Below are 16664 nucleotides of genomic sequence, written 5' to 3'. Positions count from 1 at the left end.
CATACCACCACCTCCATGTAGAGAGATAAACCATACCACCACCTCCATGTAGAGAGATAAACCATACCACCACCTCCATGTAGAGAGATAAACCATACCCCCACCTCCATGTAGAGAGATAAACCACACCACCACCTCCCTGTAGAGAGATAAACCATACCACCACCTGCATGTAGAGAGATAAACCATACCACCACCTCCATATAGAGAGATAAACCATACCACCACCTCCCTGTAGAAAGATAAACCATACCACCACCTCCATGTAGAGAGATAAAGCATACCACCACCTCCCTGTGGAGAGATGAACCATACCACCACCTCCATGTAGAGAGATATAACCATACCACCACCTCCCCGTAGAGAGATAAACCATACCACCACCTCCATGTAGAGAGATAAACTATACCACCACCTCCCTGTAGAGAGATAAACCATACCCCCACCTCCATGTAGAGAGATAAACCATACCACCACCTCCCTGTAGAGAGATAAACCATACCACCACCTCCATGTAGAGAGATAAACCATACCACCTCCTCCCTGTAGAGAGATAAACCATACCACCACCTCCATGTAGAGAGATAAACCATACCACCACCTCCATGTAGAGAGATAAACCATACCCCCACCTCCATGTAGAGAGATAAACCATACCAACACCTCCCTGTAGAGAGATAAACCATACCGCCACCTCCATGTAGAGAGATAAACCATACCACCACCTCCCTGTAGAGAGATAAACCATACCACCACCTCCCTGTAGAGAGATAAACCATACCACCACCTCCATGTAGAGAGATAAACCATACCACCACCTCCATGTAGAGAGATAAACCATACCACCACCTCCATGTAGAGAGATAAACCATACCCCCACCTCCATGTAGAGAGATAAACCACACCACCACCTCCCTGTAGAGAGATAAACCATACCACCACCTGCATGTAGAGAGATAAACCATACCACCACCTCCATATAGAGAGATAAACCATACCACCACCTCCCTGTAGAAAGATAAACCATACCCCCACCTCCATGTAGAGAGATACACCATACCACCACCTCCCTGTAGAGAGATAAACCATACCACCACCTCCCTGTAGAGAGATAAACCATACCACCACCTCCCTGTAGAGAGATAAACCATACCACCACCTCCATGTAGAGAGATAAACCATACCACCACCTCCCTGTAGAGAGATAAACCATACCGCCACCTCCATGTAGAGAGATAAACCATACCACCACCTCCATGTAGAGAGATAAACCATACCACCACCTCCCTGTAGAGAGATAAACCATACCACCACCTCCATGTAGAGAGATAAACCATACCACCACCTCCATGTAGAGAGATAAACCATACCACCACCTCCATGTAGAGAGATAAACCATACCCCCACCTCCATGTAGAGAGATAAACCACACCACCACCTCCCTGTAGAGAGATAAACCATACCACCACCTGCATGTAGAGAGATAAACCATACCACCACCTCCATATAGAGAGATAAACCATACCACCACCTCCCTGTGGAGAGATGAACCATACCACCACCTCCCTGTAGAAAGATAAACCATACCACCACCTCCCTGTGGAGAGATAAACCATACCACCACCTCCCTGTGGAGAGATGAACCATACCACCACCTCCATGTAGAGAGATAAACCATACCCCCACCTCTGGTGGGGGTATGGTTTGGTGTCAGTGACTGCATAAGTCTGTATGGTGTCAGTGACTGCATATCTTATTACGACCTATGATTGACAGAAGGGAATTAGGGCCCTTTTTAAAAAAATGATATTCAAGGAGGATGAAGTTTGTTTACTCCTCCAAGGCATCTCTTTTTTCTCCCGGGCAATACTGGTAGGCAATAGATATATGAACCTGTCCAGGCAGGCTTTAGTGTACTGCAGGTATGGATTAGTGTACGCATTTGAAGCCTTGTCCTGTTTTCACTTGGGTACACATGAACACCTGATTGAATAATACCAGCATATTGAATCTGTTAAGCTGGTAAATACAGGTACGTGGTCAAGTAGGCCACCCATGGTTTACAGTCTATGGTTATGATTGACAGGCGGCATAATGAGTAGCAGGTTTCCACTTGTAAAGGTGAAATAATGGACTGTTTATAGCTGGGAGGTAGAAGGAAGAAAACATAAGAAACCTTCTGGGAACATTGACTCTCCTGGAATGAGGGATATTCTGATTGTGTGTGTGTGTATGTGTGTGTGTGTGTGTGTGTGTGTGTGTGTGTGTGTGTGTGTGTGTGTGTGTGTGTGTGTGTGTGTGTGTGTGTGTGTGTGTGTGTGTGTGTGTGTGTGTGTGTGTGTGTGTGTGTGTGTGTGGAGGGTGTGTGTGTATGTTGGTGTGTGTGTGTTTGTGTATTTGTGCGTGCGTGTGAGTGTGTGTGTGTGTGTGTGTGTTTGTGCGTGCGTGTGAGTGTGTGTGTTTGTGTGTGTGTCCAGCACATCCTCCCTGACCGTCTCCCCACACCCATGGTCCAGCTCTCACACCCTATGCAAACAGCTGGGACTAATTAGGACGTAGAGAGGCAAGTTAGAAGAGCTGGGGATACAGTACTGTCCCATATATCTGCCCTTGTTTATTCAGAACCCTGGGAAGAGGGAGTAGAGTGGGGGAGGGAGAGGGAGTAGGGAAGGGGGAGTGTGATCCGACCCCATGGCTTTTTTCTTGACATTTCTCTCCTTCTCCTCCTCTCATCACTCTTTATCTTTCTCTACTTCTCTTCCTCTCATCACTCTTTATCTTTCTCTCCTTCTCCTCTGACCATTCGTCAGCACAGAAGGGATCGTCAAAGCAAGGCTGCCACACACACACACACACACACACACACACACACACACACACACACACACACACACACACACACACACACACACACACACACACACACACACACACACACACACACACACACACACACCAGTAGCGGTCAGTGCCGTTTAAGATGAGGGAGGATCCATTTTTTTTCATGAGCAGGACCTTATTTCTATTACAGCATATTGGACGACTGTCATTGATATTCCATTCACCCAGTTCAATGTAACATCGATAGGTTTAGGCTACTACGTGATACTCAAATGTTCCCTATACCCATCATGAGGTTGCTACAACCTAGCCTAGGAATGAAGTTTACAATGTAGGTGCACACAGGTTTATCCCCGTTTTGTTCCGTTTGCTTCCTTTTAAGAAATGCTTTTCAACAAAATAGGCAGAATGAATATACCCCTGATTACACGTAAACACAGTTCCCTCTTATAACAGCCACCTTGTATTCCTTCTCTTCCCTTCGTTGGTGGACTTCAACCTACGCTGTATGTGACCAGGCGAAAAAACCTTTCCAAGCCAAACCGCTACACACAGCCTACATCGTTGTCACCATATTAACTAAAGTAACGTCATAGTCAGCATAGCTAATAGAACTAACGCGTTAGTAAACCCGTTACAATCATGCAGTAACATTACAGTGTATAGTCAGTAAGCAGTTTAGCAGTTAAACTGGTGGGCCCCAGTGACAAAACATTTGTAATACCAAAAGCTTACCTTGACTTGGGAGAGTTCCAGTGTTGTGTTGGAAAGTCATAGCCAGCTAGCTAACATAGCATCACTCTGTTTGAGCAGGGTGTTTCAGTAGGCTAAGCTAGCTAGCTGAATTTACTAGCTAAGTGAAACTGAAAAGAAATTACAATATCTCTCTCTCTCTATTTCTCTCTTCCTTCTCCTTCATTTGGGAAGAAATTAATTTGTTGAAAACTGTTCAACTATTGTCTTTCTCTCTCTTTGAGTCAACTACTCACCACATTTTATACACTGCAGTTCTAACTAGCTGTAGCTTATGCTTTCAGTACTAGATTCATTCTCTGATCCTTTGATTGGGTGGACAACATGTCAGTTCATGCTGGAGGACGTCCTCCAGAAGTTGTCATAATTACTGTGTAAGTCTACGGAAGGGGGTGAGAACATGAGCCTCCTAGGTTTTGTATTGAAGTCAATGTACCCAAAGGAGGACGGAAGCTAGCTGTCCTCCGGCTACACCATGGTACTACCCCAGAGAGTACACCTCAACAGTGTTTTTAGTCCGTTATTTGGTGACGTGATTATATTTAGTATAGTTTTATCTAAAAAGGATAACTTTTTCAATGTTTTACAATTTACATTTTTATGAAATCCACTGAGGAGGATGGTCCTCCCATTCCTCCTCTGAGGAGCCTCCACTGACACACACACACACACACACACACACACACACACACACACACACACACACACACACACACACCACACACACACACACACACACACACACACACACACACACACACACACACACACACACACACACACAGGAGATAATAAATTCTAGACAAAAATTTAAGACAAAATTCTTAAGTCGCCCTTGCCTCGTTGTTCTGCAATCAATCAATCAAATGTATTTATCAAGCCCTTTTTACATCAGCAGTTGTCACGAAGTGCTATACAGAAACCCAGCCTAAAACCACAAAGAGGAAGCAATGCAAATGCAGAAGCACAGTGGCTAGGGAAAACTCCCTAGACAGGCAGGAACCTAGGACGAAACCTAGGTTCCTCTTTCTGACTGTGCCTGTAACAGTGACCAGTATAACAAATCAAAAAACAAGATAATCAACTATCCAGTTTTCAGTTTAGTAATAGAGTAATTGTAATAATTTGTCTTATGATATGCGAGTCAAGTTGACATGTTGGGAAAATCCTGTCATTCCTTTCAGACAATGAGGGCCCCTAATAAAGATGAGAAGAGCACAAATGGCACAAATCAACCGTCGCCTGTCAAGATCAAACTGTAGACTATACAACAGCCAACATTTCAGGATCTTTCGGCTGGTGTTGAGTTTCTTTGTTAGTTCCCTCTTACCTCTAAAAGAAGAAGAAGAAGAAGGGAGTTCTTCCCTCTGGGCTTTCTTTTAGCCTGCCCTCCCTTCCACACCAGAGTACTCACACACATCCCTACTCACACACACACTCACACTCACCCCTACTCACACACCACAGTGTCTGCGTTCGGCTCTCCCTTTCCACTCTGCCTCCATCTCCCTTCCAGGATGCACAGACGACTGCTCTCTCTCTGGGTGACCGGGGCGCTGCTGCTACCCTTGTGCTGGGGTGAGTATTCACTGATCTTTGAACTTTGTACTGGCTAGAGCACTGGCGGACCTCAGGGTAATATCTCAATGGTGGATCAAAGAGGGCACCACTTACCCCATGCAGGGGTGTTTAAACAGGACACCAAGAGGGATTTCTGTCGTCATCTAAAGCCGGTGCCCAAAGTGAGGATGGCTGAACTGTCAGACAGGGTCAAGGTTAGGATGGGGGCATTGTGCCCTGGGCATTCCTAGAAACAATATCTAGTGCACTGTGGAGCAGTTTTAAATAGCCATGTACAGGTTGTTGTAACCCTACTGTGGGCAATGATTACTTTCTCAGGCACCAGTGGAGAAGTTTTTCTAGAGAGAAAATAATCAAGGAGCTCTATGGATCCCTTATGGACTCGACCCGGCTGGTTTTTCTGTGGATGAACTTTTTTTATCCAGCCAGAAAGTATAGACTTACAATGCTGGGAAAGACCTCCTCACCAAACCACCTTCTGTTTGCTTTGTCTTATTCTTTCTTGTTGTTTGTCTTGTTTTGGCTGCTGTCTCTGGGAGTCTGTCAGATACAAACATTTGTCTTCATTGGTTTGTGGAGTTTGCAACAAGAACGCGTCTAGCGCTGTGAGAGTTTCGTTCCATGCTGGTCGTTAACTGTTCTGTTGGGTGATTCCTACTGCTGTAAGAAACAGACCAGATGACAGCGCAGAGGAATTATTACATTTGCTAGCTATAGCTTACCATAGCTTTTAGCAGTGATGCATGTTTTACAGTCTATCTGTAAATACCCCAGGGAGAGTAGTTTTATCACTTGATATTAAAAAGCATGGTAGACAGGTCACTTGATTTTCTCTTTACTTCAATGAAAAGATCTCTACTGCAATATGATATATCAAGAGGAAGTCCACCTGCTAGTCTCGCAGTTCTGTATCATATCTGAGACACCAGCTCATGGATCATAAAAGGACAATAAACAAAGTGAACCTGAGGAGATGCAAGTCCTCAGAGAGAGAGAGAGAGATACTATACATGGACAGGGGTCATTCAAAGGACCACCGCACTTTATTCAGAATAGAGCCATAAGATGTTTTCTGGGAGTATATAAGTTTTCCCCAAGCCTTGCTATTCAAGGGATGGGAGCCCTGTGAAATAGGACTGAGGGGTAAAATTATTAGGTTGTGGAACTACCTTATCAATATGCCAGAAGACTGAATAACAAAAAAGGTTTTCAATTGGGATAAAACACACAATTACCCTTGGACAAAGCATCATATTTAAGGAAGCTGATGTACAACACATATTTAGAATTAAGTAATGATGCAATGTCAACATGATTAAACACAAGTTAACCCTTAGCTACAAAGAAAAATGGTAGACTCAGATATGGTTAAAACCAAAACTAAGAACTTATAACCAGATCAGTGGCGATTTCAGCATGTAAATCTTGGTGGGGCAAACTCCAAAATATTTTTTTTTATATGCATGCCAGCAAAGCCACTACACAACACAACACAACACTAAACAATACATTAATTGCACTATAACAGTGACAAACGGTGCCCATAAACTGTTAGCTGTCCCAACAGCAGAGTCCCAACAGCAGTCCCAACACCTTACCACTGCTACATCTGGCTATCAGCTGAGTTTTGTCTGGTAGCGAAACATTTCATTCAGACTTAAAAACAACAAAAAAAAAATGATATGGCTGATTTGCTAAAACAAATGTGGTTTCTACTGACAATTGAGATGTACAAACTACGGCATAAGGGGACGACGAGCAGATAAGAGGCAAACTGTAATTTCGATTAAGACATTAATGAGCGAGCTAGGACGGACGTAGTCAATATAAGTATTTGTTCAGCACTTTTGAAATGTACAGCGACAGAATTCAGAACATGGGCCGTTCTTACAGTATTCTCCCTGTACACCAAGTCAGAACCGAAGGATAAATAAAGGGGGCATACAAGCAGACAATGAAAGCGCTTACAATATTTGATTATTACATTTCTCTAAAACAGGCTATAGGCTACATGTGCAACACCAAGTTACAACAGTAGGTGAAATTATGAGGGGAAAAGGGACCAAATTATTAGGGTGAGGCACATGAGCTACTAACAGCTTACTACACAACATTACTTTCTTAGCTACAGTATACATATCTACCTGGCATATTACATAATTTATGCAGCAGCATACAAAACATTTTAGGACTCACCTTGTTGTGCTGTGCTCACTTGAACAGGAAGGTGGCACGGCGGTCCTTCGTGGGCAAATTCTGTCATCAAACTTTGTCATCAAAGTCTGGTATTCTTTGGATTTATGGTGCTCTCAAGACTGGGACATCGGAAAAAACAAGGTAGAATCATGATGACGTCAGTGATCATTGTTGAATTTCCAACTTGTTGTGTAACGTTTATGTCCAATGGCCGATGAGCACCGACATGTTTTATCTATAATTTCTCTTCATTATTTCTCTTCATATGACAAGGATTGAAAAGGATTTGCCAGTAGATTGTCGACTTGATTCATGATGATGACTGCTAGCTTGCTAGCTAAGATTTTGACATGATCAGTCCAATCAAAGCTACTGTAGATATAACGTGATTTGCCATAATTTTATCTGTGGCCAATGACCTTGAGCCTTCTTGGATGGGCACTTCTAATGTAACTCTATGGCAGCACCCAAGGGGCTTGAGTTTTCGAGCTCTGCCCTTAGATTTTGCGGTGATGTAGTGTCCCCATGAGTGACAGAACACTGAGCCAATCACGGTGCAACTAGAGAACATTAACATGTTGAAAATCACAAATTGTTTGCATAGTCAACTTACACACAGCTCTGACACACACACTTACCCCACCAGACATGCCACCAGGGGTCTTTTCACAGTCCCTAAATCCAGAACAAATTCATGAAAGCGTACAGTATTATATAGAGCCATTATTGCATGAACTCCGTTCCATCTCATATTGCTCAAATGAACAGCAAACCTGGTTTCAAAAAACAGATAAAGCAACACCTCACGACACAACGCCTCACCCCTATTTCACCTAGATAGTGTGTGTGTGTGTATTGATATATAGGCTACATGTGCCTTTAAAATGTCCTTGAGCTGTTCTTGTCTGTTAATGTTCTGTATTATGTTTCATGTTTTGTGTGGACCCCAGGAAGAGTAGCTGCTGCTTTTGCAACAGCTAATGGGGATCCTAATGAAATACCCCCCAAAAAATGATCAACCCCTACTCTCCATATTTTCCGCTGGCTGCCCCACACTACAGAAAGCTCTGAGCTAGGCTGAAACACCTGCATTTTTGAGCTGCCTTACTCAAGAAAGCAAACGAGAGACATTGTTTGCAAACTGATATATGACACGTATTAATGCCAAAATAACATGCAAAACAGGCATATCATTCCACCTGCCCTGAATGATGGGTCGCCACTGAACCAGAGAGATGTATATATATATAAAATAAAGTGTTATTTGTCACATGCGCCGAATACAACAGGTGTAGACCTTACAGTGAAATGCTTATATATATGATTATTTGGATTTGCAACAGAAAATACATGTGGGCTGGGCAATCTTGAAGATGCATGACACTATAATAATCAATTAAATCTAATCATCCACTGTGGAAAACAGATACCGTTGATACTCTCATTCATTGCTTGTACACAAAGTCATGTACAGGCTGTGCCTTTGTTAAGCTCGTTTTGTTACTTTGTTTGAGCTTTGCTTTACAATTCCAGTTGATTGGACTGTGTTCCAGCACGCAGAGGAGACTGAGAGAAAGGGTGATCTCTATAAACCTCAGGTACTGTCTGACAGTATTGGAGTCAGTGAATGCATGCCACAGGGCTTCAACAGACCCTATCTGATTTGGTTGTAGTGCAGAGAGAGTCAAACAGTGCCTATGCTCATCAGGGATTGGCCTCCTGTGTCTGGCATCGATCATACATATGAGGGAAACATTTTCATGGACCCAATAACACAGAAATAGAATGAACAGAATCTAACAATGTGAGGCATTGACATTGTTTATTTTTATGTTTTTCATTTAGATCAGAAAATATGTAGGTGCTTGATTATTATATGTCAGTGAACATGTTTACAAATGAAGTCTAGCATCAAATTTGATACATTTATTGCAGACTACTCCAAGATACAAAACTACTGTAATCCTGTGATATAGAACAATATCCTGAGGGATTCAAGCCAGTGAGTGTCAGCCTTCCTGTACACCAATTCAAGATGTAGCATGCCTAGAAGATGCCCTGACATTTCTAAGTTGTCATGCTGTGTTGGCCAGTGAACATATGTCATTTTCCCTCCAAGTGCCTCTCTGCATGTCCTGTGGTTGGCCATCACTCTGGAGATCTTATCAAAGCAGCCCAGAGAATGTATTGGGGTAGGAGCTTGGGAGGGAAAGTGAGGGTCGGGGGAGCAGAGCAGGGATAAGGGTTTCTCCATGTGTTGGAGCTGGGTCTCGGACAGACAAAGCTGAAGCCTTGTGGGGTGTCACAGTGATGACAGACCAGTGGTTGATTATAACTGAGCTCAGATGGTGGTGAGAACTCAAGCCACCATGGACTTTACCTATGGGAGTAGTGAATAAAGCTCTACCTATGGGAGTAGTGAATAACGCTCTACCTATGGGAGTAGTGAATAAAGCTCTACCTATGGGAGTGGTGAATAAAGCTCTACCTATGGGAGTGGTGAATAAAGCTTTACCTATGGGAGTAGTGAATAAAGCTTTACCTATGGGAGTAGTGAATAAAGCTCTACCTATGGGAGTAGTGAATAAAGCTCTACCTATGGGAGTGGTGAATAAATCTCTACCTATGGGAGTAGTGAATAAAGCTTTACCTATGTGAGTAGTGAATAAAGCTTTACCTATGGGAGTAGTGAATAAAGCTTTACCTATGGGAGTAGTGAATAAAGCTCTACCTATGGGAGTAGTGAATAAAGCTCTACCTATGGGAGTAGTGAATAAAGCTCTACCTATGGGAGTAGTGAATAAAGCTCTACCTATGGGAGTAGTGAATAAAGCTCTACCTATGGGAGTAGTGAATAAAGCTCTACCTATGGGAGTGGTGAATAAATCTCTACCTATGGGAGTAGTGAATAAAGCTCTACCTATGGGAGTGGTGAATAAAGCTTTGCCTATGGGAGTAGTGAATAAAGCTCTACCTATGGGAGTAGTGAATAAAGCTCTACCTATGGGAGTAGTGAATAAAGCTCTACCTATGGGAGTGGTGAATAAAGCTTTACCTATGGGAGTAGTGAATAAAGCTTTACCTATGGGAGTAGTGAATAAAGCTTTACCTATGGGAGTAGTGAATAAAGCTTTACCTATAGGAGTAGTGAATAAAGCTTTACCTATGGGAGTAGTGAATAAGCTTTACCTATGGGAGTGGTAAATAAAGCTTTACCTATGGGAGTAGTGAATAAAGCTTTACCTATGGGAGTAGTGAATAAAGCTCTACCTATGGGAGTAGTGAATAAAGCTCTACCTATGGGAGTAGTGAATAAAGCTTTACCTATGGGAGTAGTGAATAAAGCTTTACCGATGGGAGTAGTGAATATAAGAATAAGAGAGTACAAAGGCTATTGATTACAGTGATAGTGAAAATAATAGTAATGATGAAGACCTTTAGGGGGATTCTGGAGAACATGGGGTTTTCCAGACGTTTTAGCAGCCCATTTGAGCCCCATCCATTCTGACCAGAAGAAAAAACCCACTTCTCCCTATCATATCAGCGGATTAAGAGAAGTCACCTGATTTACAGCTGGAGAATAGTTGTGTTTCCCTAAATCATCCTTCCCATAGTCTGAGTGCAGAAACTGATGCAAGACTTGGCATGTTGCAGTCTGACTTCCTTGCCAAAGGGCTCTTCTCTGGTTCTGGGAGGTTGTTGAAGAACCTGTAGTTGACTCATCACAGAGAGTGTTAATGTAAACACTCTCCAGTGCCAGTATGGTACGGCTGCTGAACTGTTATCAGACAGAGCGTGAGTTTCAACATGAGCTGTTTCAGCTTGTTGTCGAGACAAGAGTATACAGGCTCCTCCTATCAAATCAAAATGGATCATCAGGGCCTCCCGAGTGGCACAGTGGTCTAAGGCACTGCATCGCAGTGCTAGCCGTGCCACTAGAGATTCTGGGTTCGAGTCCAGGCTCTGTCGCAGCCGGCTGCGTACCGGGAGACCCATGGGGCGGCGCACAATTGGCCCAGCGTCGTCCGGGTTAGGGGAGGGTTTGGCCGGCAGGGATGTACTTGTCCCATCGCGCACTAGCGACTCCTGTGGCGGGCCGGGCACAGTGCACGCTGACACGGGCGCCAGGTGTACGGTGTTTCCTCCGACACGTTGGTGCGGCTGGCTTCCGGGTTAAATGGGCATTATGTCAAGAAGCAGTGCGGCTTGGTTGGGTTGTGTTTCGGAGGACACGCGGCTCTCGACCTTCGCCTCTCCCGAGTCCGTTTGGGAGTTGCAGCAATGAGACAAGACTGTAACTACCAATTGGATCCCACGAAATTGGGGAGAAAAAAAAAGAGAAAAAAAAAAATTATAAAAAAAAATAATCATCAGGTTACGGGAGTCAAAACCAACTTACCCACAGAGAAAAAGCATTGAGTTATTATTTTCATATGCAAAAATGGTTTAATAGTATATGTATCAAAGGAGGTTGGTGGCAACTTAATTGGGGAAGATGGGCTCGTGGTAATGGCTGGAGTGGAATCAATGGAATGGATCTATACTTGCAGGACACTGTTTTTGTGTAGGGGCTTCCAGATTTCTGGAAAGAGCTGGTTGCCTTTATGTTACTCACTTGGAAAATCCTCAAGGTCCTTAACGATATCATAACCGCCATCGATAAGAGACATTACTGTGCAGCTGTATTCATCGACCTGGCCAAGGCTTTCGACTCTGTCAATCACCACATTCTTATTGGCAGACTCAACAGCCTTGGTTTCTCAAATGATTGCCTCGCCTGGTTCACCAACTACTTCTCTGATAGAGTTCAATGTGTCAAATCGGAGGGCCTGTTGTCCGGACCTCTGGCAGTCTCTATGGGGGTGCCACAGGGTTCAATTCTTGGGCCGACTCTCTTCTCTGTATACATCAATGATGTTGCTCTTGCTGCTGGTGATTCTCTGATCCACCTCTACGCAGACGACACCATTCTGTATACTTCTGGCCCTTCTTTGGACACTGTGTTAACTAACCTCCTGAATAGCTTCAATGCCGTACAACTCTCCTTCCGTGGCCTCCAACTGCTCTTAAACGCAAATAAAACTAAATGCATGCTATTCAACCGATCATTGCCCGCACCTGCCCGCCCATCCAGCATCGCTACTCTGGACGGCTCTGACTTAGAATACGTGGATAACTACAAATACCTGGGTGTCTGGCTAGACTGTAAACTCTCCTTCCAGACTCACATTAAGCATCTCCAATCCAAAATTAAATCTTGAATCGGCTTCCTATTTCGCAACAAAGCATCCTACACTCATGCTGCCAAACATACCCTCGTAAAACTGACCATCCTACCGATCCTCGACTTCGGCGATGTCATCTATAAAATAGCCTCCAACACTCTACTCAACAAACTGGATGCAGTCTATCACAGTGCCATCTGTTTTGTCACCAAAGCCCCATATACTACCCACCATTGCGACCTATACGCTCTCGTTGGCTGGCCCTCACTTCATACTCATCGCCAAAACCACTGGCTACAGGTTATCTACAAGTCTCTGCTAGGTAAAGCCCCGCCTTATCTCAGCTCGCTGGTCACCATAGCAGCACCCACTCGTAGCACGCGCTCCAGCGGTATATCTCACTGGTCACCCCCAAAGCCAATTCCCCCTTTGGTCGCCTTTCCTTCCAGATCTCTGCTGCCAATGACTGGAACGAACTGCAAAAATCTCTGAAGCTGGAGATTCCCATCTCCCTCACTAGCTTTAAGCACCAGCTGTCAGAGCAGCTCACAGATCACTGCACCTGTTCATAGCCCATCTGTATACAGCCCATCTATCTACCTCATCCCCATACTGTATTTATTTATTTATTCTGCTCCTTTTGCACCCCAGTATCTTTACTTGCACATCCATCTTTTGCACATCTACCATTCCAGTGTTTAATTGCCATATTGTAATTACTTTGCCACCATGGCCTATTTATTGCCTTAATTCCTTATTTTACCTAATTTGCACTCTGTCACATCCTGACCAGCAGAGGGAGTAGTGGTGCAGTATTTTGGTCAGGACGTGGCAGAAGTTTGTATGGGTTGTCTAGTACGTCTGTTTCTGGGTTAGTCTTGTGACTCCTGATCAGGAACAGCTGGGGATCGTTGTTCCTGATTGGGAGTCATATATTTAGGAGTATGTTTGTCACCTGGGTTTGTGGGTGGTTGTGCTAACACTGCTAGTCTTTTGTTTGTACGTAGCCTGTTAGCATTTTACATTTAGATTTTAGTCATTTAGCAGACGCTCTTATCCAGAGCAACTTACAGTAGCGAATGCATACATTTCATACATTTTTTCCTCCGTACTGGTCCCCCGTGGGAATCGAACCCACAACCCTGGCGTTGCGAACACCATGCTCTACCAACTGAGCCACACGGGATGTTGTGAGTTCGTGTTTATTGTTTTCCTGTTTATGCTTTGCTCTTCTATATTAAAAAGATGAGTATCCACATTCCGTCTGCAGTTTGGTCCATTCAACACGGCTTCAACTATTGTGACACACTCACTGTATATAGACTGTTTGTTTTCTTTTTTTGTACTGTATTATTGACTGTATGTTTTGTTCATTCCATGTGTAACTCTGTGTTGTATGTGTCTAACTGCTATGCTTTATCTTGGCCAGGTTGCAGTTGCAAATGAGAACTTGTTCTCAACTAGCCTACCTGGTTAAGTAAAGGGGAAATAAAATAATAAAAAATCCAATCATTGTAATATTATTACTTTTTCCCACTAAGGTTCCTTCCTACCATTGTGATTGAGACCTGTGATCAAGAAAGAGAGAGGTCAGGATTTCCTCCTCACATACCTCAAATATGACTTTGTGAGAGTTCCCATCCCCAACTTTCAGCCAAAACCCCTCTTTGCTACGTCCATATTGTGTATGTCTGGCATTGGTACAGTAGCAGCAGCCATATCCACCTTTCTCCCCTTCAATTCCCCATCAGGACTGTCCCCACTTGACCCACCACTGGATCTTCAGCTCTGAAGGGCAGACATTTCCTTTTTTATGTTCATTCAAGCTTTTTTCATGAAGGTTAGTCTATCATACAGGCCATGTGGTTGAATAATATGGTGGTAAAGCTATACAGTGCGGTCAACTTCTCATTTCTTGAGCATGTTTGTCAACCAACTCTGCATGAGCATTTTATTCCTCTGCAATTCTTGAGAAATTGTTTGATATATCTCAAGCTAAATATTTGTCCCTAAATCATATTAACGGGAAACCGCTGACTCTAGAACGAATCCAAAAGTTCATACGGTCATTCACATGTGGCCTTGCTCAACCAAGCATTTCACAAGACATGCGACGGCTCGTTTCGCCAGCTGAGGAGATTCCACCAGGGAAACCTGATGCTTATTGTTTCACACCAGTCCGCTCTGCATAGTGTCACACTGTATTTTACTGCTCTGCAGTTTACTCTTGGCTGTCCTCTACTGGTATAGAGTCTGATGGATGGAGTTCCAGATACTCTGTGTATTGTCCTGCTGCCAGTTCCATGATGTATCCCCCTGTGGCCAGACCTCCCTCCTGCCTCCAAACGGTTCCATTGTTCTCCTCTGGTGTGTCTCTGCTCTATAACTCATAGGAGAAGTCTCTATTTATCTCTGCTCCATAACTCATAGGAGAAGTCTCTGTTTGTCTCTGCTCTATAACACATAGGAGAAGTCTCTGTGTGTCTCTGCTCCATAACACATAGGAGAAGTCTCTGTTTGTCTCTGCTCTATAACACATAGGAGAAGTCTCTGTTTGTCTCTGCTCCATAACACATAGGAGAAGTCTCTGTTTGTCTCTGCTCTATAACACAAAGGAGAAGTCTCTGTGTGTCTCTGCTCCATAACTCATAGGAGAAGTCTCTGTTTGTCTCTGCTCCATAACTCATAAGAGAAGTCTCTGTTTGTCTCTGCTCCATAACTCATAGGAGAAGTCTCTGTTTGTCTCTGCTCCATAACTCATAGGAGAAGTCTCTGTTTGTCTCTGCTCCATAACTCATAGGAGAAGTCTCTGTTTGTCTCTGCTCCATAACTCATAGGAGAAGTCTCTGTGTCTCTGCTCCATAACTGATATGAGAAGTCTCTGTGTGTCTCTGCTCCATAACTCATAGGAGAAGTCTCTGTGTGTCTCTGCTCCATAACTCATAGGAGAAGTCTCTGTGTGTCTCTGCTCCATAACTCATAGGAGAAGTCTCTGGTGTGTCTCTGCTCCACAACTCATAGGAGAAGTCTCTGTTTGTCTCTGCTCTATAACTCATAGGAGAAGTCTCTGTGTGTCTCTGCTCCATAACTCATAGGAGAAGTCTCTGTGTGTCTCTGTTCTATAACTCATAGGATAAGTCTCTGTGTGTCTCTGTTCTATAACTCATAGAAGTCTCTGTGTGTCTCTGCTCCATAACTCATAGGAGAAGTCTCTGTGTGTCTCTGTTCTATAACTCATAGAAGTCTCTGTTTGTCTCTGCTCTATAACACATAGGAGAAGTCTCTGTGTGTCTCTGCTCCATAACTCATAGGAGAAGTCTCTGTGTGTCTCTGCTCCATAACTCATAGGAGAAGTCTCTGTGTGTCTCTGCTCCATAACTCATAGGAGAAGTCTCTGTTTATCTCTGCTCCATAACTCATAGGAGAAGTCTCTGTTTGTCTCTGCTCCATAACTCATATGAGAAGTCTTCGTGTGTCTGTGCTCTAAAACTCATAGAAGAAGTCTCTGTTTATCTCTGCTCTATAACACATAGGAGAAGTCTCTGTTTGTCTCTGCTCCATAACTCATAGGAGAAGTCTCTGTTTGTCTCTGCTCCATAACTCATAGGAGAAGTCTCTGTGTGTCTCTGCTCCACAACTCATAGGAGAAGTCTCAGTGTGTCTCTGCTCCATAACTCATAGGAGAAGTCTCTGTGTGTCTCTGCTCCACAACTCATAGGAGAAGTCTCTGGTGTGTCTCTGCTCCATAACTCATAGGAGAAGTCTCTGTTTGTCTCTGCTCCATAACTCATAGGATAAGTATCTGTTTGTCTCTGCTCCATAACTCATGGGAGAAGTCTCTGTGTGTCTCTGCTCCACAACTCATAGGAGAAGTCTCTGTGTGTCTCTGCTCCATAACTCATAGGAGAAGTCTCTGTGTGTCTCTGCTCCATAACTCATAGGAGAAGTCTCTGTTTGTCTCTGCTCCATAGCTCATAGGAGAAGTCTCTGTGTGTCTCTGCTCCATAACTCATAGGAGAAGTCTCTGTGTGTCTCTGCTCCATAACTCATAGGAGAAGTCTCTGTTTA

General features: G+C 43.8%; 1 long non-coding RNA gene and 1 other non-coding gene across 2 annotated transcripts in view; one reads left to right on the top strand and one right to left on the bottom strand.

Moving 5' to 3' along the window:
* The first annotated feature begins 4984 nt into the window (after positions 1-4984).
* LOC106574291 (uncharacterized) overlaps positions 4985-16664 on the top strand; it is a 33631-nt gene continuing 21951 nt past the window's right edge. Inside the window, exon 1 of the long non-coding RNA XR_014380087.1 lies at positions 4985-5172. This is a non-coding gene — a long non-coding RNA (uncharacterized LOC106574291). The remainder of the gene's footprint in view (positions 5173-16664) is intronic.
* trnaa-cgc (transfer RNA alanine (anticodon CGC)) lies at positions 13709-13778 on the bottom strand. Its single transcript has one exon. It is a non-coding gene; the product is annotated as a tRNA-Ala (tRNA).

The sequence above is a fragment of the Salmo salar genome, chromosome 02 (genome assembly GCF_965601325.2).
Source record: "Salmo salar chromosome 02, fSalSal1, whole genome shotgun sequence".
In the NCBI taxonomy this organism is placed as follows: Eukaryota; Metazoa; Chordata; class Actinopteri; order Salmoniformes; family Salmonidae; genus Salmo; species Salmo salar.
This window is presented reverse-complemented; position numbering and strand designations above follow the sequence as displayed.